This window comes from Pseudopipra pipra, chromosome 1 (genome assembly GCF_036250125.1).
Source record: "Pseudopipra pipra isolate bDixPip1 chromosome 1, bDixPip1.hap1, whole genome shotgun sequence".
NCBI lineage: Eukaryota > Metazoa > Chordata > Aves > Passeriformes > Pipridae > Pseudopipra > Pseudopipra pipra.
Genome location: NC_087549.1, coordinates 4,094,267 through 4,122,244, shown reverse-complemented (window position 1 = coordinate 4,122,244; position 27,978 = coordinate 4,094,267). Strand labels below are relative to the sequence as shown.

Genomic DNA, 27,978 nt, shown 5'->3' with positions numbered 1-27,978 from the left:
TCCTGTCTCTACAGGTCTGGTAAAAAGTATCTCTGTTTTTTAAAAGCAGACTCACAATTTTTTTTTTCCACAGTGCAATTACAGGTCTCTCTGATCAACCTACAGTTAAAAAAAAAAACAAAACAACAACTAACAACAAAACCCAAAATCAAACAAAAACCCTTGCAAAAAGTTTTCTGTAGCTGGAGAATTACCTGGAAACCCCTATCTGGTACCACTTGTCAAGTCCAGAATCCCAAGGCTTTCCCTTCCTCAGAGTTTTTCTAAAACAGGAACTCTAGAAAAGCATTAATTCCTCTTGCTATCCCATTTAGCCATTTGAATCCCTTCCCCTTACTGGATTTGTTTTTATAAGCTTTCAGACTTATTCTTACCTCAGCAACTGTAAGGATCACTTTTTACAGTGCTAATGAGAACTGAAGCAATGCCAGAAAGCTTTCTAATTTAAAAAGCAAAACTAAGATGCAAATGAATGGCACAGCAATGTGTTAAATAAATAGCATATCCAAGACCACAGGACCACCTTACACTCTTCAAACACAATTTTATCTTCTTTAAATATTAAAATACTTAAATACATTAAATATCAAACTTAAATTTAAAATTGAGACACTTTTCTGAATAGACCAATAAAGCATTATTTACAACAAACCCATAATATTCAACAACACAACTGTGTTCAGAACACCCTTGAGCAAGGAGAAAGCACCACCACCATCACTGTGGCCCCTTTATCCCCACACACCTGAACACCTGAGACTCACCTGATCCCCCGAGCCCCCAAGCCACCTCCTTCAGAGTGCTCTGGGTGGTTGAAAGCTGCAAGTGTACCAGGTTTGGGGGACATCACAGAATGTGGGACATCCAAAGGGAAATCACAGAATCATCTAGGTTGGAGAAGACCTCTGCAATTGATGACCTCAGAGGTCTTTTCCAACCTAAATGATTCCATGATCCTACGTGTGCACGCTGCTGTCGACAGCCTGAAATCAGCAGCTCCGCTCTGCTCTGAAGCTTCTGCCTCTGTGCAGCTTGGTAGGAACCAGCTTATGGTCAAATAAGTGTAGGGGAGAGGATAACAGATGTCAAGCAGCACAACTCTAATTCTTTAGGAAACTAAGGTAACAGCAGACAATATTGTCACGAGTAACACAACCACAGAAAGGGGGTAAGTGGGATGACAGGGGTGACTTGTAATGGTTTTGTCCTGCCTAAGGAATTTCTGTGCAGGGAAGAAGGCTATCACCTGGTCCAAACTACCTCTCACAGAGAACAGACACAAAATATGTACAGCTACAGTCTACCAGCTAAAACTCACTTAGTTCACCTCAGAAAAAGCAACCCCAAAAAGATTTCAGGTTTTCCCCACTTTTCTAATGAAGACATTTTCAAATGTCAACAGGTTTGGCAATTACATAAAACTCCAAAATTTGAACCCTACACATTAGACACTGCTCCAAAAGCCATGAAGTGCAGTTTGAGGCTGGGCAGATGGCAGTGACTTTGCCATGGCTCAACCCAAGGTCTCTTTGCAAAGCACTCACAGCAAAGTTTTACCTTCTGAAGCGTCCTACATCCAGAATGTCCATTTCTGAAAAGGTTGGCTTTTAAAGAAGTTAATACTAAGAGATTATAAAGTTCTACCTCCTCCATATCTTCCTCAAAGCACAAATATACCAAGCCAGACTGAGAAATTAAGGTCTTTACTTATTCTTCCAGGACTTAAAGCTCCACAGGAGCTCCACTGTTTCCTCAACCTCCATCCCAAACCCTAATGCTCAGGCTCTTTCCAACTGCTGAACTCCACAGCTGCCCTTTGCAAAACAGAGGTTTGAAAAGCATGGTGGGCTTTTAGATGTCACATTATGACCATGACTAGAGACCTATTCCACCCCAACACCCTTTAAAGACAGGTACTTTATTCAAATGAAAGGCCACCAACTGTAACATTTATTAAGAACCAAAAGAACACACATCCAAATACTTTTAAGTAGCATAAAATATTAAAAACAACTCATATGGCCTTATACAGCAGCCACGAAAAATTATTTTTAGGGACAAAATCCTCTCATTCAAGACAAACATGACAGATGATGAAATTTATTTAATTCCTGTGTATTAAGTTGTGAGACTAAGCTACCAGAAACCTAAATTGGGAACGTCCATGGACTGGATTTACAGCCCTGATTACTGGCTAAATACTGACATTTGTGATGAAAGCTCCACAAAAATCAAGGTCTTTCGGGGTTTTTGGGAAACTGAATGACATGAGATGGACACTTTCAATGGTAAGAGAGTGGAATTTCCAAATATTTTACAGGCAAATAACATTACATTCACATTAGAAAACTTGCCAGCAGTAGCTTATTTCTTATTTTGTTCTAGCCTTATTTTCCCTTCGTATTTACAAGCATTTCAAAGAGCAAACTGCACAACAAAACTAATATTAAGTTTGTGAAGCTGGTTAAATACGTGAACCACGTGTGTAAAACACTGTAATTTGTAATTCAAATGCCTTGGTCTCAGAAACTCTGTGTGTTAAAAGTTTGGAGTTGGAGATCAATTAACCACAACTCAGAAGTGCCTTGAGGCTTAAAAACCAGCAATGCACAAATCAATATTTAATTTGCAGACAGTGTAGGAGCTAAAAATGTATCAGAAGCAGTGTACAAATTATATATTGTAAACCACAAAAGGAAATAAATACCATCAACAGCCTCAGCAATTATATCCTATGAATATTTCAATGTAATTTCTTTTAATACCTCCCGATTTTAACAAAAGTTTGGGAACAATCACCCCATTTAAGCTACAAATGGTTCATGTGTATCATCATTTGCATAATCCAAAAATCCAAAGCCATATTTTTCCTGCATATTTCTCTTTCTATCACAGGGAATAAAGTAGGCTTGGAAATGTTTCCTTGTCCTTGGGCTGCTCACATCCCTGACTGCTTCCCTCCCTCAAATTTCTGCCCTCAAATTTCTGCATTCTTCAGAAATTTGAGATCCAGGGGGCAAATCGAGACATGTCCCTGCTTCAAAAAACATTTTAGGCAACTCTGATGATATGAGAGAACAGTAAAAATAAGAAAATGCAAAGTTCCAAGGATGTCCTGAACTGACTGTGTCTGACCTCAATTAGTCATCAGATCAGCTCCATAGAAAACATGGATGCTGCAGACAAGAAAACCAGTAGTACATGAATTGGGCCAATTTGCAGAAATTCTGCACTGCTTGCACTTCAGATGACTGAGAAAAATTATAGTTCTACCACCCCAAAAATTAACCAGTCTTTTGTTCAGTTTTTGTAATTTCTAGAATTAATGCTTATTTCTGAGAGCAAAAATTCTAAACTGGAGGTCAAGCTCTGGGTCCTTCCTACCAACTGCTTTTCAAATGTCCACAGGTTCACACTAATTTATCTTGAAAAATTATTTTGAAAAAAACAGGAAAAAGGAGGTACATACTAAAGCAACAAACTGAAACTCCAACTCACCAAAATAACACAGGAATTAGTTTTTTCTGACAAAAATACTTCACAGTTCAGATGCAAAGTTAGCAATTAAATGTTTCTCTAAAAATATAATCCAGGTGAGGAATTTGAATGAAGTGACTACGTAGAGCCATCCAATTGAATCCAACCCTCCTTCCCCACCTCAGGACTTCCACACTTTGCCCTCTAAAAATCAGGGGATTAGGGGATACAGAACTTCCAAGAGAAAAGCATTAGATGCCAAAAGAATAATTAACTCTGTATTTGTGCATTTCGGCTGCTTTTTAAATCTGTGATGTTCCCATAGATATGGTCATCTCAAATTTTCATTTATGAGGGTATCTTTAGTGGGAGTTTCAGTTAGAAAAGCTAAAGCAGCATCTTCTGACCCATTTCTCACACTGCTTGTGTGCAGTTATTGCAGTGATGGTAGCAACATTCGCTTGATGTACAGATATATGAATACAGAGACCATGAGGATATTAAGGAATATAAGTCACTGTTTTCTTCATGTCCTTCTTTCTCCTTTACAGGGGGGAGAGCTGCATTTAGGTTCTGTTTTAAAAGCTAAGTGTTTATTATTAAAAGCAACACCAAAACCACTAATTGCTTGTATTAGTAGTGAGATTCAGTGATTTTTATGTCACTCGAACTCTGGATTTAATATAGAGCTCTTAATTTTTCCCTTCAAAAAGCAGAAGAGTAATTGGTGAAAGTTTCACACCATATGTGTTTATACAGGCACACACACCTCCCAGAGCAAATCTTTCAGGTAGTTTTGGCTTGGCTTCTCCTCAAACCTTATCAACAAGAAAACTCAGAGCTGAAGCCCAGACTTCACCACCCGCATCAGATGTCCTGTTCTTCATTGACTAATTACATCCATACAAGATCTCCTGCAGAAAGAGGGCCTCAAATTAAAAGCAAAAATCCACCCAAAAAAACCTCCCCACAAAAAAAGATGCAGAACTCACTGTTTTAACAACCACTTTCATTTGGGGTCACACCTGTTTAGGATTTAGCACAGCCCAGAAGCACAAGGCTCAGGCTGGATACAAACACATCCTGTGCTTAGGAATTTTTTTAAGGTATCAAAGAAGGATTAATACACAGCCCCTAACACCACACAAAATGGAGGGGCAAGTTAACATCCTGTTTGCTTGGGGTTTTTTTCAAAGCCAAAAATTATGATGCAAAGGCTTCTAAGGGAAATTATTTACCACGTCAGGAGTCCAACTCAAATCTCTACGTTAAGTGACTTGCAAGAGTCAGTATACATTTAAGGCAGAGGAATACAACCTGAATTGTTCTGTTTAAAATAACTAGGATACAATACAGTTCAGACTCCTGGGAATATTACAACTAGCAAAGACTACAACATGAAAAGACTTTCAGAAAAAAGTGAAAGTTAAAATACATAAGTATTATACTATTAGAAAAATCATATAATAACCATTCATTTTGATATTGCTCTTACACAAGTCATTTAGAATAACGGAATAGGCAGAAGGAAAAACTATGATTACAGCTTCTCCAATCCCTTTGGACCTTAACACCCTCTACAATTCTGCCAGGCTTTTACCATCCTATCCTGAAAGTTCAGCTGAGTAGACTGATCCTGAAAGAGGGAAATGACAACACAACCACCTGCTTACAATACACACAAAAATAACCTGGAATGCCAAACTCGGAGTCCTGTTGACAACCGTGACTTTTTAAGTGCCCTTTAGCTCTGCACAATCTAAATACTATTTTACTAAAATAAGAAATGACCTTTTTTCTAATGGGAATCCCAGTCAGCAATTTAAAGACTGCACCATCCCCAGCACAGCTGGGAGTGGAGTGTTACAATAAACCTCCCACGTGTTGTTAAAGGGCACAATTTCAGTGGTACCTGGGACAAATATTAACTTCTGCCAGGTGATCAAGGCTCCCTCTTGGTACAGAGCATTTTCTCTCATTTAAAGCATTCATTTTTGGATGCAGTTATAGTCTGTTATTGCATTCTCATGTCCACTTCATCCTCCTTAATAAGGAAACTCTGCCCAAGCTACTTTTGTCTGGACTCTTGACAGGGAATTCAAGTTGCCTGCTTTACTTCTTGCCAAGGAAAAGAGAGTACTGACCCACATCTACTGGTCAGAAACAAATCATATCACTTCTGACAGTCACCTACTCTGTACCCAAGACAGCAGTATGTGTGGGCAGTACATAATACAATAAACAATAAACCACGATTTTTGCTAATTCTGGCTACCATAAATAGATTTAATGAAATTCAAGCCCATGAAAACACAGCATTTTTATTTCAAAAACTCAGTGGTTTCAAAAGAAATTGGTATCTACAGAATTATGATGCATTAGGAAGATTTATGCAACTCAAGGAATACAGAATAACCAAACCTAATTATCTACAAGCATCTAGGCATAAAAGGGAATCAGGCTGATTGGAAGGGTTTTATACTGGGTGTTCACATATCCCTGATGTGTCTTATAAACACATGAGAAGGAAAATCAGAGAGTTCCAACACCATCCTATGGTTTTCCACCAGTTTTACAACTAGGAAAGAATAACCAAACCTGCATAAACCAAGTGAGATTTACTAGGAAGGCAGTAATACCAGAGAAAATCTTCAGAGTTTAGTGAATCAAAAGTGAACAAGAGCTATTGAGACTACTGAGAGAAGGGGCAAAATAAATAAAAAAGTAATATTATATTGGGACTTGTGAACAAGGTGTGCCAAACCTAAGGGAGACGAGTAATGGTTTCACTTCATACAGTGCTGATAAGGCTAAGCTGAAATATCAAGTTCCACTTTGAGCACAGCACAGCATTTACAAGCCCTGAGTTTCCTGAGGAGTGGAATTCCCTGCCTCCCAGGCACTGCTAATTAAAACACGTTTCAGGAAGTGAACTCCAGCCCGCTTCCCTTCAGAGGAAGTTCTCCATGAACGTCTGCCAGGAAACAAGCCAGATCCTTCCCTTACCACAGCACACACAAACCAACCTTGGCAGCCCCTGGCTTGTCCCTTGCTGCTCCTGCTGCCCATCAAGCTGGACAGTATTTTTTTTTCACCATATTTTATGACCTGTCAGTACATTTGTATCCACTAATGTTCCTTTTCTTGTGAGGATACTCAACACCCTGCCCCACAACTACAACTCAAGATGCTACACCAGTACCAAACACTATCCCAAAGGACAACAGGAAGCCTGAAAAGCCTAACTCAGTTTTAAAGGTAAAAATGGGAATTTTTGATCCTTGCTTTGAATTAAATAACAGCCAGTACAGACCGCAACCATTCGCCAAAATACAGGATCGAAGGACAATTATACATTACCAGAGAGCAAATTAAGTGCTCTGAAAGAAGTAGAGCTACAAACTTTACTGCAGGTAATAAATAAAATACCATTATTTGCATCTGCCATTTAACAGCCTGGAAGGCAGCAGCAGCAGCACTGCATGGCCATCCCTGGCACCATCAGCATGTGCTGCTACAGGCTCCTCCAAGTCACACTGCAGAGCAGCACTATTTACAGAGTCAGACTTTGTTTTGTGCTTTATATTTGCCTATCCACATATACCAGAAGGATTAACAACCAAAACAAATAACTTGTTTGGTATACAGAAGATCTTTGGCACCTCCAAAGGGAAAACTAAAGCTCTACTTCATTCTATCTCGATAACATATTCCAAGATAATCCCGACAGGCTGAGGTTTTATTGAACTCCACTGAGGGATGGGACATAAATTAAAGAGAATATCACAAGCACTGAAATTTATTTCCCTCAGCCCACTTTCTCCTCTGTAAGAGACAACAGTTGCTCTGGGGACAGGCTGAGGAGTATCAACTATGCTGAGCAAAGGCTGGGACAGAGCTCAGAAAGGCACTGGGCACCACATGGAGTGTCTTGTGTTTCTTACATCCAAGTTTATTGGTTTTAAAACCCTGGTGGCGCCTGTCAGCACAGACAGAGCACAGAGCCCTTCCCAGGAAGGGCCCAGCCAGAGAGAAGAGCATGTTCTGTACCCAGCTCACACACGTGGAAGCCCAGCCTGCCTGGAAGCAGCTTATCATAACTTTGGTGGCAAAGTAAATCTTTCTCCAATGACCCAGAAGTCCAGAATAACAAACCAGCCAGCAATCCCAGCAAAATTCCACTTCCAGAAGCCAGGAGGAGCTATAAGCATGTAGGTGTTACTGGGAAGGAGCAACATCCATTAATTAGCCTTACACTTGAGAACAGAGTGGTTGTTCTTTACAGTCTTAAGCACCAACTGAAGTCTTTTTAAACAAATTTTGTATCAAGAAGGGAAAATCCCCAAATGTATTAAAATGAAATTACATGTCTAACATCCAAAATACACAAAACCCCATAGGGATGTGTTTCTAGCCATAAGAGATAAAAAGGAACATTAATTTCCCCATCTGTTATACTGTATTTAAGCAAGTGTTATGCTGGATGCAACAAGGTTTCTCATCATCTACTAGTTTAACTCCAACTGAAATAGAACTGTACAGCTGGAAGGCACCTGAAGTCACTCGCAGTAGAGACACAATCCAGAGAACACCTTCTGGAAGCTGCATCTTAGGTGGAAGTGCTGGCACCACCTACTGTCAATGGCTGACCAGTATGTTTGAAATCACATAAGTAAAATTACATGTACTTTTATTTACAGAATGCCTGCAGCAATTCCATGCTCCAACACTGGCCTGAGGAGTAAGTCAGAATTGTAAAGTTAACAGAACTGCTGCTTGTATCCCATCCTATCGATAGGTGTCTTCTGCACACACCAATTACGAATCATGGAATTACTATGGTTGGAAAAGACCTCTAAGACCATTGAGTCCAACTATCAACCCAGCACTGCCAAGGCCACTACTGAACCATGTCCTCAAGTGCCACATCTGCACGTCTTTGAAAGATTTCCAGGGATAGCAACTCCCCCACTGACCTGGGCAGACCGTTCCAATAAACACCCTTCTGGTGAAGAAACTGTTCCTCATATCCAACCTAAACCTCCCCTGCTGCAACTTGAGGCCATTTCCTCTTGTCCTGTCACTTGTTACCTGGGAGATTGACCCCGACCTGGCTACAACCTCCTTTCAGGGAGTTGTAGAGAGTGAGAAGGTCCATCCCTCTTGGAGACAAAGGCTCCTTTTCTCCAGGCTGAGCTCCCCCAGCTCCTCAGTGTCTTTCTTGTCCTGAGGGGCCCAGAACTGGACACAGGATTTGAGCTGTGGTCTCACCAGTGCCCAGCCCAGAGGGACAATCCCTGCCCCAGTCCTGCTGCCCCACTATTGCTGGTACAGCCCAGGTGCCATTGCCCTTCTTGCCCACCTGGGCACCCCTGGGCTCATGTTCACCTGCTGTAACCCACCACCCCCAGGTCCTTCCCCAGTGGGCAGCTTTCCAGCCACTCTGCCCCCACCCTAGAGTGCTGCAGGGGGATATTGTGACCCAAGGGCAGGACCCAGCACTTTGCCTTGTTGAACCTCATACATTTGGCCTTGGCCCATTGATCCAGCCTGTCCAGATCCTCTGCAGAGCCTTCCTGCCCTCCAGCAGATGAACACTCCCACCCAACCTGGTGTCACAGCTGCAAACTTGCTGGGGGTGCCCTCAGCCCCCTCATCCAGATCATTGATAAGGATATTAAACAGGGCTGGCCCAAACACAGCCCTGGGGAACCCCCCTGGTGACCAGGTAATCTGAGTAAATACCAGCATCAGGAAGAAGACAGAACATTGCATTCAGGGTTTCTGGATGACCCCAGCAGAGTCACCAAGTTCCCTGCAATTACCAAGCTCTTCTTTCATGGACATGTCTTGACACCTGGGGGGTTAAACAGATCTGCCAAGTAATTCCAGGTGTTATTCAAATCAGTGAGAGCTCCGCTTTGAGTGCGAATTTTAAGTGTTACAACAAAAAAAGGCATGTCTAAACAGGGACCTAAAATTAAACTCTTTCATCCCAAGTTCTGTGACTCCATCCAATACAAATAATAATACCAATATAAATACTAATAATACCATAAGATAAATGGGTGAAGCCACCACTATCACAGCCAACTTAACAGGAAAAATCCATCCTGTAAGAGGAGGGCTTGAACACTGCCATGAATAGACAAGGATATTTTGGGACCAAACAGGTAGTGGTTCTGTGGAACAAAGTATGTGATTGCATAATGGAAAGACTACCGTGACACAGGTAGGAGCTTGAATTTTTGCAATACAAATCCAAGGCTTAAAATAACAGTTTATAAAGCAGCTGAATAAGCAGGAGATTCAGTACACTTTTTCTGTCATTTCCACTGCAACTGTCATTCCAGTATTTGCATATACAACACCACTTTCAAAGAATAAGTAGCACTAATCTCTTGGTCCTACCAAATCCCCAGCCAGAAAAAAATTCACAGATTTAACATAAACCTGACAAGTCAGAAGTACTTGCAATTTATATTTAAGATTTTTCACTGTTTCCTCTACATTGTAATTCACAGCCTTGTTGTGAACCCTGGGCTGGTTTTCCATAAAGTCTTATCTAGGCAGGTAGTGCAAGGTATTTACCTAACAAACTAATAAATACTTGGTTGTCATGGTTTGACCAGGATATGACTCACTTGGAACCACAGATCCCAGAGAGCAAATGGCTACAGTTCACAAAACATACAAGTGTGCTTTTTTGCTTATGACATCACAACAGTCAGAGCTGTTCCTTTTAAAAGGTCAAGCAAAATTAAAGGAAGCACCAAAAAAGGCCTGAAATCACAGGTCTGATTTGGAGGCCTTTATATATGATAAAGTGAAGAGGGGCCTGTCTTGCTCCCACCATCCCCTTCCTTGTTTTCTGGATTTCCCACGTTATTAGTCTTTCATGTTGAGAAAATATTTTTAAAGTGTCTGGGTTTCCATACGAATCATAAGTCAATTAATATGAGACATAAGGCAACAAATTTTAGTCCTAATTGATAAAAATATCAGTACTGGAGCTTTTTGTTCCAACTGAAATACTTTGGGCTTTTTCCAATTTAAATGACAAACAGAAGATTTTTTTAAACCATTCAGCTTGTTCTTTGGAGTAGTGACAATAGATGGAATTTCTTGGAAAAACTAATTGCATAATATAAACAATCATCATCCCATATCAGAAGAGAAAAATTGGAAAGGAGAAACAATTAGTCACCATAAACTTGAAAACTGAAGTTTAAGAAAGGCTGACTACATCCAGAACACTCCTGAAGTAAACTACCGAAGAATAAAGATATCTCCCCCTGCAAATTTAGATACTCAGGAAACACTAAGTGACCCTCTGCTGATTCCTGAAGATGCAAATATGGGTCCAAGACCACAGTCTGAAGTCCCATTAGGGGTCTAGTCTACTTGAAATGCAACTACATCTTTGTTCTCAAGTGCACTATACTCCAGGCAAGAACATTAATGAAACTAAAACAGGTGATATCAAAGTTTTAAATAAGGGTAATCACATCCACAAGTTAGATTCAAAAGTGCACTTGAAGTAGCAGATTTTGTTACCTGTCAAAGCCTCAGCAATAGGAAAACAAGTAATGTAATAGAGGCTCCCAAACCACCAACCACAGGGAGAGCTGTAGAAAGGGGGGAAACCGAACCACAAACAAACAAAAAAATCCAACAAGTTATTCTAGCCACACTCAAATGTAAGAATATTCCAGACATCCACATATATCAGCAGCAATAAAAGCAGAAGTCAGAAATACCAACTACAGTGAGGAACAAAACTGAAGTTTGCAAATATAACCATTCCCCCTGGGAGAAAGGGGTGGGGGGGTGTCAAAAGCAATCAATAAGGTAGGGAGACCAGAAATAAATTCCTGTAATACAAAAAATACTGTGGCTATAACTTCTTTACTCCTGCTTACAGCTAATTACTTGAGATTAGGCCAAGTGCCCCTACAGCCAAGATGTGGCTTAAGACAAACTTTTTATGTGCTACAGAAAAGCAGAACACGAGATCAGATAATTATTAACATTCTGCTTCAAAGGCAGCAGGTGGGACTGGTCAGACAATTTCCAGCTGAGTGGTTTTGGTAGGTGAGCAAACACCTCACAAATTCCTGCCCTGCACTGTAAATGACTTGCTGCACAGCTCTGCCCACCTCTGTACCCTGGGGCTGAGGGAAGGACCAGGGACAGCCTGGCAGGAAAAGGCCAGCTCCAGGAGACCCAGGGAAAAGACAAACCAAGAAATCCTGTTATAACACCCATTGTTTAATAATCAGGATTTTCAACAGTAATAACAAGGAAAGAAGAACAACTACAAAAAATCTCAGCTTGACCTGTTTTACCTCGAGTAAAACTCCGTGTGACAGTGAAATCATTAATTGCTGTACATACCCTAAGTAGACTTTCCAGCTCTCAGCAGCAAGTGCTCAGTACAGGGTAAAACATGAAATCTGAAATAAACATTTAGAATTTATTAGGATATTTTCTTAAATAATGTCAAAGTAGTCAAATATCCAAGAAACTGATATCCAAATAACTGATATTCTTGTTATGAAGACAAGATAACCTTCCTAAGGAACAAGCTGCAGTACACACCTTACTTTAAAAGGGCAGATTATTTAGCTGAAAGTCCTTAGGTAAAAACAAACAAACAAATAAGCCCCATAAAACCAAACACAAAAGACGTTCATAGAAGCCAAGGACTAACATTTGAACTCAAACCAGACATCTTAAAAAGCAAGTTGCCTGAAATCTGGTTTCATGTTTGCATGAAAGCAAACTAGAAATTTCACAAGTTATATGGATTTGTTGTTTTGAAGAAGGAGAAGGTTTAAAGAAGGATTCTGAAGTGAACCTTTAATAAAGTTAATATACACTTAATGGCAATAACAATTGAGCTAGCATTGAAAACCCTGATGAGTGATTCAGAACGTTAGCAGCATCCAGATCTAGAATTAGAAAGTGCTTCCCTGGAAAATAAAAAAATGTGTGGGAGGAACTAGTGAAAAGCATTTATTTCCTCAGGGCATGTGCATCACAGGGCAGCCAAGCCAGTTTTCAGATGAAGTAACAAATATACACAGATATTGCTCAACACACACGTAATACACCGTCCAGAAAGTTGTCATTTTGTCCCTTAAAGGAAACAATTGATCTGAAAGAATTCCAGAGCCAAATAATCCAGAGCTGGGTTTGCTACCTTGCTAGTTGTTTTTGTTCTTTTGCCTTTCAAACAAATATATACTATAGGGACAAAGGCAGCACCAGGAGAAAGCTCAAGCTTACGTATTATGCACTTAAAACTGGAGTTCTAAGAACTGTTTCTGAACCTTTATTCACTTTAGCTACTTAATTCTCCCCACACACAAAGGCCACCAAAATACTTCCACAAGAGAATCTGATGAGATAAAGCGAAACAAAAAGTTAAAATAATCTCTGCAGGGTTTCTTTTAAGAGTTCATCTAAGCTATAATAAACTGAAAAAAAATAAGAAAGCCAAAAAACTTGAATTTCTACATGAAAGCAAAAGAAAAAAAATGAGTCACAGACACCTGAAACACACATCCATACCCTTGGGAAAAATATTACTTGCTTTTATGGTGGTACGCCAGATGAATGGCACTGCCTCAAAATACTGATTTTACAGTTAACACAGAATCTGCTAGTTCAGACTGCTGTCCCATCCCCTCTGCCAGAGCGAGTGCAAAACGACAGCTTTCCCCAGAATCACGTCTGCTCGGAATGTTTTTATGGAATTAGTCATGGTTTGGGACAATTCGTGAAAACACCAAGGATTAACACAATGGGGATGATATCATGACAAGTCCTTTATGGAAAGGGAAATTGCTCATGAGACTGTTTCTCAGACTGAGAAACCTGTGCAGTTTCTGATTTAACTAAAGATGTTTTCTGATAAGGCAAAAGCTACTTTTAATTTCCAAGGCCAATAGTAATGATCTTTCCCTGCTCTGGGAAGTCACGTCATTAGCACCCTTAAAACATTTGTTAAAATAATTGTGTGTGTGACATCAGGGGACTCACACACAACATCAAAAATGTACCAAGCACAAATAATAGAAAAATATTATTTTAATTGCTGAGGCATCAATAATGCAAACACTTACAGGCATGTTAAATTTTCCACACAAGTTATCCCACTGATTTTCAATAGAACCACCCATGTGTGTAAAATTCAGTGTACAAATGCATGGCACTGTGATTTGATTTGATGTTGGATGGCAACCCCAGAGGACAGATAAAGGGCCTCTCGTTTGCTCATTAGAGAGTAACACAGAGATGATCCAAACACAGGATCATTTCATCTCCTTGATACCAACAGCCATTTCCAGGCACACCTTCCCAATATTTGTTTTCACAGGTTACTTACTGATTTCTTTCATTTATCAGTTACTTAGGAAGCAAGTGGTGACAAGAACTCTCCCATGCTCGACTCAAGTTCGACCAGTTGTAACACTTCTTAAAAAAAAACAATTAGTCTCATTCTAATGGGGATAAAAGCTGAGAGATTGGAAAGTGGTCAAAAGGAGAGTAAATGTAAAAAGTGGTTTGGCTTAAAGTATTGTGCTTATTTCAACTTTTTGTAAAAAAAAAAAATCTATATGTATTACAGGTTTTTTTTAAAGTAAAAAAATCAAATACATCTGCTCAGAGGGGGGAGGATTTTTCATAGCTTTTGTAATTTCTCTACCTTTCTCCACATGGGAAAGGTTTTCAGTAAGGTCACAATATTTAATCGTTAAATCTAATACATTTTTTTTTAAACTATTCCATTTGAAACTGGCTCTAAGTACCTGTTTGATGCAGTTTGATTTGTTTCCTTATCTTGTCCTAGCTGTATTTCAGTTAAAAGATAAAGCATCTTATCTGGAGATCTAAATGCCCGAAATTCTAAGTTTTGTCCTCCAGTATCATTCTATTCCCTCTCCAGTTTGCTGCCTTCACCAAGCACACTGCTGAGCCACAAGCTCATGTCTACTATTTGAGAGTAAAAATCTTAAAATATCTTCTAGGCATGGAGCTCATTCCTCAGCTTCCTTATGTTTTTCTTCAGCTACCTTTAAAGCTCCTCAGTCATGCTCTTCAAGAAAATTTGTCCCCTTCACTCTTTTTTCATCACTACATTAATTTAGTCTTCACAAATTCCTCTCCTCCCAAATCCTCCTCTCCATTTCAACACAGAAATTCTTACAAAGAATTCAATGTAAATTCTTACACCTCAAACCTTATAAAGCTAAAGATGGACTACTAAAGACCAACATTATTTGTTTCACTTCCCTCTCCTAATTCTGATTCTCAGCAACAAAGCAAATAAAGAATTTTATGCAATGCATCCTTTTTATCCTTATTTTATCCTTTTTATCCTGGTCTCTAATGATGCCCCCTTGGCACCACAGTAAGTCACAGGAAAACTCCATAAAGATCACAGTAGACAGGAAAGACTTCAAGAGCTTTGCCAGAGCAGAGACAGAACAGAAACAACTGCTGGACAAGTAATATTTTCTTTAGCAGAGATGAGACAACTATAACTAAGTTATCTGCAGTTATTATTCCTGTTAGCTGTGCTCTCTTGTATCTTGCACAAACAACTGAATCCAGTGAACTTTGGCAGTCACGGAGCAACCACAAACTTAAATCTGTATTAGGGAATTGTACACTGGTCATTGGGAATTATTCTCCAGTCACCTGTTTTTAAGAGGCAGAAAAGATCTAAGCTTTAATTTTTTAAGAAGATAGCAAGGGAAGCATCCCATAGGTCTTTTGAGAAAATGTAGTCTGGATGAACATATATATTTCAGACACAAGGAAATGGGAAGAAGCAGCATTAGAGCGAGTTCAGACTGGACATTAGGAAAAAGTTCTTCACAGAGAGGGCTGTCAGTCACTGGAACAGGCTCCCCAGGAAAGTAGTCACGGCACCAAGCCCTAGTTGGACTCAATGATCCTTACAGGTCCCTTCCAACTTGAGATATTCTATGATTCCAGGTATATACACAGCTCCTCTACATCTCAAGCAACGAGGGCAACGGATCTGCCCAGAGCACTTTCAGCAGCAGCACCAAAAACACACCTATGCCAAAGAATAATACACCACAGCCCTGGGTACCATCTATTACCAAAGGACCTCTGCAGGAAAAGCCCCAGAACTGCCACTGAATTGTAGACTAACTCAAAAGCATGGTTTGCATGGACACAATGCTGTGAAGATTTGATAATCTTGTTTCAGGATAACTGGTACACAATTACTGACTTCATCTTAACATTGCTTAGTGGCCTGGACACCAGAAGAACACAGTCCATAAAGCAGAATTTGGTACAGACTCACTGGACCCAAACACAGATCCTAAGCATGTCACCCCAAAACACACCCACATGGCCACCATCAGCTGCACCACCAGTAGTTCTGCAGAACCTTTTAACCAAATTGTTGTAATTTAACTGGGGAAAGTCAAACTTCAGTAAGATATCAATTCTTTATCATACTAAAAACACACACACAAAAAAAGGAGTCCATACTTACTCTCACCTCCTATTCGTAAAACCCATCACACAAAATCTGCTATAAAGACATGGGTTTAACAGTGCAGAACACAAGTTTCACATAACACTTAAAACTGCTGTAAGACAGACTCAGTCCAAAAAACTATCATATTTCAAGCAACAGCTGTGCATTAAGTACTCACATTATATGCACATGGGCACTGCTCTCCCCCTCCCCACTTCACTTTGACTGTGCTCCAAATCCTCTCTCAAACTCACCGCTTTCATCTCGTCTTTCCAAAACTGAGCTGGACTCAGCAACCCACAAGGTCTTGCCTTGTTTTACTCCTTCTAACAACGTCAAGAGTAAGGTATTAAAGGAAATGTGCTTTATGTACATTTATTTTCACAACTTGCTGCAGCCCTCACCCTTTCTGTACTTCCACTCTCTGATCTCTTCCTTGGTATAATATGATGAATGTTCCTGCTCCCACTTGAGAATACTGGGGTTCAGTATCTATTTCAACAGAGGTAACAAAGGCTTTTGAAAGAAAGAACTTCAATGCAATCCCCATTCACGTCCAAAAAGCCACACAGATAAATATGTTATAGAACTCCAAAATTTGTTTCCTAGGAAGGGAAGTTCTGCTTAACACTCTCTTCAGAGTGTTAAACTGTGGAACAGTTTAAAGGTTTTGTTTGCCTTTAAGAGAAGAAAAAGCTGATTCAGTTGTAAAATGAAGCCAATGATACACGCTCCTGTCTTGAAGAATTCCCTCTCCTCCTCTGATGAAAGGAGAGAAAGGCATAAAACTGGCTGTTGAAAGCCCTGGAACAGCGTGAGACGAGCAGTTCTGCCGTCACACAAAGGAACTCCCCCCTTCTGCCGAGGCTGAAGGAGCAGGGGTTTGTAGCCTGTCACACAACTAAACTTCTGCTTCACTTAAACCCGCAATTCCTCATCTGTGCTGCACACCATCTTCTTCCAAAGGGGCCTAATCTTCTGAGGAAATTCACCTGGTTGTTTAATAAATTCATGTAGGTAACAAATTTCCATCAACAAGAGAATAAAATCCAGAATCCTAAAGCTCAGTTTCTTATATAAATGAAGCACTGACATGAACGAGGCAGGAAATGGAACAGAGGTGTATTCCATGTTATACCCCACTCCTTCTTTTGACTCCATTCTTTGACTAAGTTTTACAGAGGTTCTGACTGATATTTTTGTTTCCATCCACAACCCAAGACATACAAGTACTAAACTTAATCTAACATTCACAAAGTGCTCAAGAAGAGACCATGCCAGAATAATTCCACACATGCCATATACTTTTTTCCCCCTATTTCTCCTATAAACTTTAATCCTTAAACTGTATCATCAAAATACATGGGCAAAATAAAAAGAATATTATTCACTTACGTAAATTTTTCCTGATAAACACTGATTAATTAATATGTCTAAAACAATCTCTGTACATAAGCACTGAGGAATGCAATAACACTGAAATCCTCCTCCCTGAAGGAGATCCACCCCTGTCACCAGTCAAAATCCCACAATTTACAAAGAACTAAACAAGAAGTCCATGTAAATCTGAAATTATTATCCCGATAATGAAGAGTTAATATCCAGTCTGATTAGGTGTTTTTATAACTGATTAAAGAGACTTTAACACAAATTACAACATAGGCGTTTTCTTAAATGTTTAGTTCCCCAGACCACAGCAAACAGCTTACAGAAGTTCATACACATTGCACAGATTCTTAGCTTTACATTTTAGCTTAAAGGCTCCTTGAAAACTCAGATGCAGCACTGTTAGTTTCAGCAGCTTCGACCCCTATTTTTTTTTTTAACATAGTGATTAAAAAGCTATCAGCTCCATCCATTTACTCTTTCATAAGGATCATCTCAAATGCAGGCTGCTTCACTGGTACTGGTTGCCAGCAGCAGCTGGACCAGGTACAGCCAGCCATGATTACCACATTTTGTCTCCATACACATTTCCACTAAAGATTACTTAACTCTGTTTCCCAATCTCAGTAGTGACTTACTCCTTCCGTGACAAAATGCCAAGAAACAAACCTTAAGTCTGACTTACTTTAAAAGAGATTAATTTGAGTTATGATTAAGAGGAAGCATAATCATCAAAACATCAAAATACAAATTATCATATTCAAGAGTGAAAGACTGTCAGAGGAAGAAAGTATAGAGTCACCAGAAGTTCCTATTATTCTAAAGCTCAGTTTCTTAATATTTAATAATATATAGTTATTCATATTCCTTTGGTAATTACCAAAAGGAATAAGAAAAGTCATCCTAAGGCCACTTTATTAACTTGCTTACACGGTTTACAATTCTTGCATGTTTTCTGCTGTGAAATTTGTAAGCATATGGCAAAATGGCAACTAATTGTTCTAATATCAGTAACCAGTTCATAATTCTGTTTTCCAAGCCACATCCAGGTAGCATCTGCATGTACTGAAGAACATGACAGTTTCATGTACAGAAAAGTTCTTCTCTCCGTGACCTTTACAGCCTTCCACAAAAAGGAAAACAAGCTACTTTGACTACAGCAAATTCACATCAAAGCTGCACAATCTCAGGCAAAACCTGCCAAGATAACAGATAGGATGTGGTTGCACGAGCTCCGAGAAAACTCTCAGTTGCTGGGGATACTGTCAACCACCTTCTGATTATCACCATCAACCTGGAAATAACAACCCCACATTCTTTACCTGTTCACATCACTAAAATCAGTGGATAGGACTTCAGAGGTCACCTTGTCAAGCTGCCCCTCCTGACGCAGGAATAAACAGCAGGAATAAACAGCATTCCCTTCCTGACAGATGTCCAGTTTGTTCTTAAAGACTGTCAGGGACGAGTCCCTTCTCTAATCTACAATGGTCTGTTATTCTTAGCATTAGAGGTCTTGCTCCTTAAGTAAAGTAACCCAAGTCTTCAGTCCTATTATTTAAATCAACTAATTCTCATTTTAGTCCCCTTAATCCTTTATCTTCTTCATCCTTGTAGCAGCCTAATGCATGTGAATAACTTAAAGACTACAAAGAGATAAGAAGTTAACATCTTAATTTGTTCAATTCTTGGGTGTCATATTCTCAGGCATCTTCTGCTACTAAAAGCATCCAAAAGAGGAAAACCCTTCCTCAATGTCCAGTGCCCCAAATTCACAGAATTCTTACTAAATCCTACCAGTATTGAATTCAGCAGAACAACTACCTAAAGTATTTACCCCCTTGCTATACCACAGCAGAGTACTTCTTTTTCTGCCCCAGCAGAACAAGGTTAACCACAAACTGAGCACCCATCAATGAATAACCTGCACACCCCAGTCTACTCAGCTCTTGTACAACTTCAAAGGCATGTTTTGAGCAGACATTTGAACAACAAAATTCAAAACGCACTAAACAGTAGGAACAGAGGCTGCAGAGCTGAACAAGTACAGAAAACAGCCAGCTTTGTGATTTATACAAACTGAAGTGGAAATGACAAGATAATTAATAAACCAATTGAAATCTAGAAGCCTCTAGGATACAGTGCTTAAGCCTGGAATAGAAAATGAGAGCTGATAAAAATTCAGAATTACTTCTTTAGCCATTAATTAACAGCGTTCCCATAATGGAGCTGTTAACACCAGAGTAAGAACTGAAAGTGTAATTTGTAACATTTGCAAAGAGCTTCACTGAGAGTGAGAGACCAGCACATGTCGGCAGTATGTGAGGGTTGGCAGTGGAAAACGAGTTAAAAATGTAACAATATTAAATAGTGTTCAATACAATTAAAAATGGAATTTAAGCGATTAAAACCCTCCAACTTGTGGTTTATTACCTGGGACTTACATTTTTCTGTACATGTTATCAATCAGCCTTTTTTCCTTCCCTACCTGTGAAATAAAATACCTTTTATTTAGCAAATGCAGCTCTGAGTGAGGCATCATGAGCACAATGACCACGTGGATTAACTGCAGTGGCCATGCCAAGGTTCATTCCAAGCAGTGAGATGGCACCTTAAATTAACAACTCAAATCCAACATCATGGGTTCTACTTCTCCTTGTGATGGGCACTTGAAACCCCTTCCCAGAAAGCGCTTCAGAACTGACGTGTTTCTGTGCCAGGGTTCACTGTCCTTATTTTAAAGGGGAATAAAAACCTGCACAGCAGCTGAATTAGTTCTGCCATCAAAAGGAAAAGGAGAAGCCACAGAAGAAATAGAAACAAAATTCTTGTCTCAACTTCCGATATTGTGGTTGTATCAGTGTTTCTCATCTCTCTGCACCACTGGTTGACAAAACCAGTGCTATCAGGCATGAAAGGTCCTGGGCAGTGGCAAAAACACAAGAATACCTCCATCAAGTCCTGGAACTTGCAGGGGGAAAGGGGGAAGAAAGGGAGGTAAGGACTAATAGAAGATTAAAGCATGAAGTTCATCTCTTCACACAAAGTTAGTTCCAACAGCTGTTGGAAGGTACCTGTTACACATTACTTTTGTGTGCTACTGTCTAGACTGTAAAATCCATTGTGAACCTCTGCCTTTAAACAGCTTCCACTACAGAAAAGCATCAGTAAAGCAGCAAAGAGGATAAAGGAGGAGACTGCTAAAACCTGAGGTACACACAGGCATAAAAGAACCACAAGAGCATTCAGCCACCAGCAAAAGGAATTTCTGCTTGAAAAGTGTATTAGAAACAGCAGGGGGAAAAAAACTGGTAAACAACTTGGTTGGTTAACCAAAAATAAAAAGGAACTGTACTCTTTTAAACACTAACTTTATTTTTCTTCTTTCTGTATTAACCTTTACTTGAAAAAAGTGAGCAATAAAAATTCCAGTATTCTAAACCAGAACACAGACAATTTTCCCCTCAAAGGACAGGAAGATTAGAACTGCCTAGTTCAAAAAAATGGAAATCAAGAAGAGATACCTATGTGCAAATAAGAAAATGGTGGTAGATTTTATGTTTTCATGCTATCTTTCATAGAAAAAGAATTTAAGAGATTGCCTAAAATCAGTAAGAGGAAATTCTCTTTTGAAGATCACAGAATTTCTCAATCTCAAAGCTACAGAGTATTACTGAGAACAAACTTGCCTCAGCATTCACACTGAACATAAAACCTACAAAAGACAGGATGAAACAGGTATTGATTGATGTAAATCTCCACCACTGGGTGTAATTCAGACATTGGGATTTATAAGTCTCTCACTAGTACCTTCAATAGCAGTAATGTTGAAGGCACTGCTAGGAAATTATTTATCAAATGCTGATGGAGCAGAAACCTTTCTGGCTACTGTACATCCCATGGACTGTATCAGTAAACACTCCATGCAGTGTTAAAGGCCTGGGAAAAGAAGTAGGTACCTGCATTCACAGCTGCAAAATGTTTCATTTAACTCATTCTGAGCTGCTCCTGAACTAGACTTCTGGTACCCCCCTGCAACCCCATTATTTGCAGCAAGAAAACAGGAAAGACCAGCAGCTCCTCCTTCCCTTATTAAGGAAAAAAAAAAAATCATCTGCTGCTTCGAATCCTTCCCAGGAACTTCAGTGGGACTAAAGGAAAAGTTATCTCTGCCTTCCAAAGACACTTTAGAGGCTCAGATGGTTTGCTCCCTCTGCCCTCCCCCAAATCAAAATAAAACAAAAGCAGGAATTGCACATTTTCATGTGTGGATAAACAATGCAAGGCCCGGGTTTGGCAGCAGGAAGCAGGAGCAGCTCAGAGTCAGCAGAGCCCTCTGACCTCCTTCTCACTGCCCCAGCTCTGGGAACAGCCTCAGTCACCTCTACCTCTGCAAAGGCAACAAGTGCCTCATGCAAGGACTCCTGACATACACACTGGCTAAATGCTTCCAGATTTATTGTTCAGTGTACCTGGAACAACAGCATTGGCACAGAACATGTCATGTGTCACTGCTGTCTGCAGGACACTGATGCCCACATTTTGTTTATACGTTTTTGGGACAAAGGAAGGAAATTAGTCCAGGGTCTCGGAACGAGTTAAATTATGGTTCCATGGGCAGGGAAAGGGTCAAGATTAATCTTAAGGATTAACTCTAAACTGACCTATATTACATTCTATCAAGTTGGAACCCTGCAGCAAAAAAGACACTGAGCTGAGTGTTTGTCAGGTCCCCTTCCCAGAGGGAAGCAATAGGAAGCTAACAAAGGCTACTTAAACGTCTTCCTTATGCCCCTTCTGCACTGAACACGACAAAAAAGGGCAGAGGAACAGTGCAGAGAGAGAGAAGGCAGGGAAAAAAGTCTTGAAGTTATAGGGGACAAAGGAAATCCAGTCCAGGAGAGTTTTACCAGCTCAGCCATGGACTGCTGCAGAGCTGAAGAAAATTTAAATGCACCCAAAATTCACATTAATGCAAGTGAGTCAGATGTTCTCTAACAAAGCCTGTTGTCTTCAGCATTTGTTATTTACTTCTTCCACTCTGATTTTCACTTGACAGAAGTTGCATTCAAACCTTTTAAATCAGATTTCAGAAACTATTCTGAATTTAATCCTAACTGACGAACCACTGACACCATCACTGATCTGCATCTCCACATTTCATCTGGCACCTTCAGAGCCACAGAGCATCAGTTCTGTGGTTCTCCTGCCACCTCTGATGTGCTGAAAGGTGTATGAACTGCTAAAATTTGCAAGGGGATATTTGGAAAGCTCCCACACACCTGGGTAATCACAGCTGTCTCTCTTGTGTCTGCTTTAAATACAAATCCAGAAAAATCAGATCAAGCCAGCTAGAGTTTTTTGTGCTTTTGGTTTTGTGATTTAGGTTTTTTTTTTTAAATAAAAGACCTAACACTCAGAAGTCTGCCCAAACACAAGACTTGCATCCCAGTACCAGGAACACTGAATGCTGAATAAACAGCAAACACCTATCTTAGGAAGCCTACAAGTGGATAGAACACAAGTTACAAAGAAATGGGATAGGGAAAATAAAAATTGAAGCTTACAACCCCAAATCTGCAGGTTTTAAAGCTGTTCAGTCCTGAAATAGCCACTTTCTTCAACAGCTTTTTTGATTAGCTACTAACCATTGCCTCAAGATGGAGAGCAGGACATGAGTAACGAGAGCTTTCAGAAAGATCTACTTGATCATCTCCACAGAAGTTCTTCCTCTCCTACACCAGAAAAACCTATTTAAAACCAGAGAGTTATCAGGTTTTCCACTTAATTTCCCTTTCTTTCAGCTTCATGTTTTTGTAACACACACAATAAACCACACTCATGGAATACTGTGGTAGAACACACTGGATTTCCAAGGCTCCTAAGAGGACTCACTTGAAATTGCTAACAATTTACAAACTCTAATCTTGCATTAATCTGCATTCAGTTCTGGGGGCTTTTTTTTTTCATTTGGAATAAAAAAGACAGCTTTTAATACACAACTATCCTGCAGAAGTTACTATTCAAGGAGACAAGAATCACTTTAGCTCAGGTGCTAAATAAATGCATTCAAAACTGACTTTTAGAGTGTTCCCGTACCATTTCTGCTCTTATTCAATACAAGAGCTCAAAGTCATACAGTAAGGGTTTGTTTGTTGCAGTTTTTAAAATCCTGACCTCTAATTAAAACCTTCCCAAGAAATTAAGTCAGTATGTCCATGTTTTCAATGGTACTTGAAACTTCAGAATTGCACTAACGCAAGATAAGAGGAAACACACATTTAGTCTGAAAACCACATCTGATGGAACTAAATGTCAGTCAAACTTCACTGACAGCTCTCCCAAATGAGGACTCAGAAGCTTTCTGGTAAGAAGTAAATAAATCCCATGTTTTCACTGCTACCATCCCAGAGTGGCAGCTGTAACACAAGGAAACAGATACAGAAGATGAATTCTAGCACAAGAGTGTCCTTTTTAATTACCTTCAGCCCATTTACTAAAATTTATCCAGAATACGAAAATACACTTTTTGCAGTAATCTGCATCAAATGTAAAGGTACAAATGTTCAATTTAAGACAAAAAAATATGCAAGACTATTCATGTCTTGTGTGGTTTTATATAGATTTAACAGCAAAATTACAACTTATTAATAGTTACTAGCATTCTTCAAAACTGCACTTTGAGAAGACAGAAAGTTCTCTCTCTCATAGTGAAAAGAACTTTTCCATAAATCCCAGAAGATATAAAATGAATGGGAATAGCCTGTACTGTTACTATGAATGTTATATCAAAATAAAGAACATATTGCTACACACAGCAATGCCTACCAGGGGAAGAAAAATATGATCATTTTGTTATACAAATGGCAAGAAATAAAACTTATTGATTCTTGAGTTACTCTCTTACTGAAAAAAACCCCTACCACATTTATAGATGCATTTAAAAAAGAACCACCAAAGCCACCTCTTTTACTACTTAATCTCTAAAAAGCACTCCTGCTTTTCTCTCCTGTCATCCCCCAAAATATTAGCTTGGTGGAGCTCACAAAACCAAGGTCCCCCATTCATTAGTCATCACGTGGTAAACCATTGTATTAGCAAAAATAAGCCCTTTCCACAACACGTAACATATTTTGGAGCAAAGTCACATCACCAGATACCCAGAAGTTGAAACCATTTTTAACACTATTTCAGCAAATTACACATTCAAGACACAAGAGTGCTATTCTAAGAATATTCCTTTCTGGATGAAGTATTCCAATACACTACTAGTTGATTGCTGTGTCACTACATATACTTAGTATCTTTAATAATACCCAAGGCTGAGGCCAAATAAAGCTTAGAGCTTTTGACAAATAAGCACTATGTCATTTTCCTTTCATGTGTACATTTTAACCTTCCTGAAAAATAAAAGGTCAACCAACACAAACATCAATCCCAGCCATGTTCTACAAAAACTACATTTAAGACATAACAGCACAAAAGACAAATTAATTTCAGGACTCTTTTCTCTTGTTGAATTGCCTGTAGAGTTTACAGTCCAGTTTACAGTCTCCTCCTTCTTTGGTTTTTTTTTTGTTTGTTCTGTTAACAGGACACCTGATTTTAGGTCCATTAAAATGGGGCGATTTCAAAGGTACACACACACACATTCTGTACAGAATCTCAGCCACAAAACTTGATTTAAGAACTCCAAGGGCTGTGGTCCCCATCCCAAATCACACCACATAGGCAAAGGTGTTCCAACAAAGATTGGAGGTAGGATAACAACCTGATTTCAGGGGGTAACAAAAAAGGGGCCAGGTGGAAAAAGGAAGTGGTGGAATTTTGGACAACATCAGTGAGATAACAAACTGTTCCAAATAAACAATATAACTTCTAATATTTCTGGCCCCAATCCAGTTGTGCTCTTGACCTTACCCAAGTTTAACAGAACCAGAGACGATAAAGGCAGATTAGCTTTGAGGAATGTGGGACTTTCCCAATTAATACAGTGGAAATAAAAAAAATATACCAAACAACCAAATGCCGAAGGAGTGTGAATTTTAAAGGGACACTGCAATACCATTTCACTTTTAAGCTAACATTTACATTAAATAATTCAATATGAATCTCCAAGTGTTTCTCCTTTCAAGTGAACTTTTTATTCAGTGCATTTACTAAAGCACAGTATCTTACCCCAATGAAATTGCCAAAAACTGAGCTGCAGGCTGATGCTGCTCCAGTGCCAGGGCCTGCAGGATACACTCAGCACTGGAACAGGATTGACTGCAAGCCAGCTAACACAGAAACGATACAGGGAACAGCGCTTCAGCCAGCAAACAACAAAAAAAGAACGGGAAATCAAAGAGAAAAGACTCCCCCTTGTTCCAAAAAAGCATCATCTGAGTACAGGAGGTCTGGGAAGAGAATGGATGTGAGAACTGGCAATGTACAGCACATGCTTCAGAATTAGTCGCGGGGATCTGGAGGAGAACGATTCCCTGTTACAGCTGCAGGAGCGCAGTTCTCACTGTACTCCAAAAATCAGGTTTACAACCGGATAAAGAAAAAATATCAGATTTCTCCAAGAAGTGCAAAGGCTCCTCCATCTGACCCAACTTGTGTGGCACCAGCGAGTCGCCCAAAATCCACGCTGAGGGAGCACTTGCTCCCCTTCCCCGCTCCAGATGCCGGAGGCTGTGCCTGGGTTAAGGGTTGGGGACCAAAGCGCTGCCCCCGATTCCCTTCGGATCACACCGTCCCAGCGACAGCAGTAAGAGAGCAAACCAAAAATAAACCCCCAAAACCCCCACACACCTAAAAAAAAAAAAAAACCAACCAAACCCCCAAAAGAAGGAACCTCAACCACTTCCCCTGCGCTCCCACCCCGGCTCCGAGCGGCAGCCGCGGATTTACGCGCCCGCCTGGGGAGGGGAAGGGGCAAGCCCGGCACAGCCCGGCTCCGGCAGCGAGGGGACACCTCCTCCTCCTCCTCCCTTCCCTTTCCCTTTGTTTACTTTGCGGACCGTCCCGCTCCACCTCACCGCCTCCCGACACATCCGGTGGGACCGGCCGGGAATGCGGGGCGGGCAGGGCGGAGGGGGCGGCCGGGTCCCCCCCGGGAGGGGGACGGGACAGGCGGGGCACCACTGACCTCTCCCCGCAGCCTCCTCCTCTCCCATCCCCTTCCCAGCCTGCCCTTCCCGGGCAGGGAAGCGGCTCTGCCCGGAGACCCCCCAGCCCACCCTCCTGCGCCCCGGTGTCCGCGGCGGCCCCTCCCCGGGGACACGGGAACGGGCGGCACCGGGGACAACCTTCCCTTCCCTGCGGAGCCGCCGCCGCTCCACGAGCCCGGGTGGGTGGAGGGGGAGACAAGGAAGGAGCCGCCGCTGCCCCCGCTGCGCCCCCTCCCCGCGATGTAAAACCGGGGCCGCTCCGCCCGCCCCCTCCCCGGGCAGCCCCTGCCGCCCGCACTCACCGCGCTGCGGGCACGGCCGCCTCCGGGGCCGCGGCCAGGAGGAGAAGCAGCGGAGGAGGAGCAGGACGAGAAGGCTCCGGAGGGTCTGCGCGAGCAGTGCCGCCTCCCTCCCTCTTTCCCTCCCTCCCTCCTTCCCTGTCTCCCCGCCCTCCCGGCGCGCTGCACCATGGGATGCGCCGCTGCCCCCCACAACATGGCCGCGGGGGGGTCACGGTGCCGCCCCTCAGGGACCGGGGCGGGGGAGGGTGAGATGTCCCGTCCCCCGCCGGCCTCATGGCTCTGCTCTCACATACTCCCTCCCTCCTTCCTTGCTTCCCCGAGGCAGCGCGGATCCTGGCGGGATCTGGCCAATTCGCTCGGGAAGAGGCGAAGTTTAACCCCTTGTCCTCGCTCAGTGGCACCAGCTGGCTCAGTTGTTCTCTTGTTCCTAAGCTGGGATGTTCCAATTGTGGAGTTTCCCTCGTTGGAAATATTCCAGAACTGTCTGGATGCAATCCTGTTACATGTGCTCTGGCATGACCCTGCTGGAGCAGAGAGGTTGGATCTACTGTGGTCCCTTCCAACCTGCCCCATTCCGTGATTCTGTAACTTCAGACTTAGGTTACTGAATATACTCGATGACCGATGAGCACTCAAACTTTGTGTTCCTATTTAAGTAAATTTTCCTTGAAAGAAAATATCACAGAATCACGGAATGGGTCAGGTTGGAAGAGACCACAGTGGGTCCGACCTCCCTGCTCCAGCAGGGTCATCCTGGAGCACATGGCACAGGATTGTGTCCAGACACTTCTGGAATATCTCCAGTCAGGGAGACTCCACACCTTCTGTGGGCAACCTGTTCAGTGCTTGGTCACTGCACAGTAAAGAAGTTCTTCCCAATATTCAGGTGGAACTTCCTGGGCATTAGTTTCTGCCCGTTGCCTTTTGTCCCATTGCTGGGCACTGCCAAGCAGAGCCTGATCCATCCTCTGCCCCCTCCCTGCAGACACTGACAGACATGGATGAGGTCCCCTCTCTGTCGTCTCTTCCCAGGACTGAACAGGCCCAACACCCTCAGCCTTTCCCTGTAAGAGAGATGCTCCAGTCCTTTAATCGTATTTAGTTGCCCTCCACTGGACTTGCTCCA

The 27,978-nt window shown here is 41.2% G+C and overlaps 1 protein-coding gene across 2 annotated transcripts in view; it reads right to left on the bottom strand.

Moving 5' to 3' along the window:
* The window catches only part of PTK2 (protein tyrosine kinase 2), a 191,183-nt gene extending 164,189 nt beyond the window's left edge, over positions 1 to 26,994 (bottom strand). The window contains exons 1-2 of one of the 2 annotated variants that reach the window (XM_064643988.1): positions 26,853 to 26,994; positions 11,875 to 11,933 (exon numbers count right to left, since the gene is read on the bottom strand). The gene's annotated coding sequence lies outside the window, so the exon portion shown is untranslated. The remainder of the gene's footprint in view (positions 1 to 11,874; positions 11,934 to 26,852) is intronic. The other variant, XM_064643996.1, reaches the window with a different exon arrangement.
* Between the last annotated feature and the right edge of the window lie 984 nt (positions 26,995 to 27,978).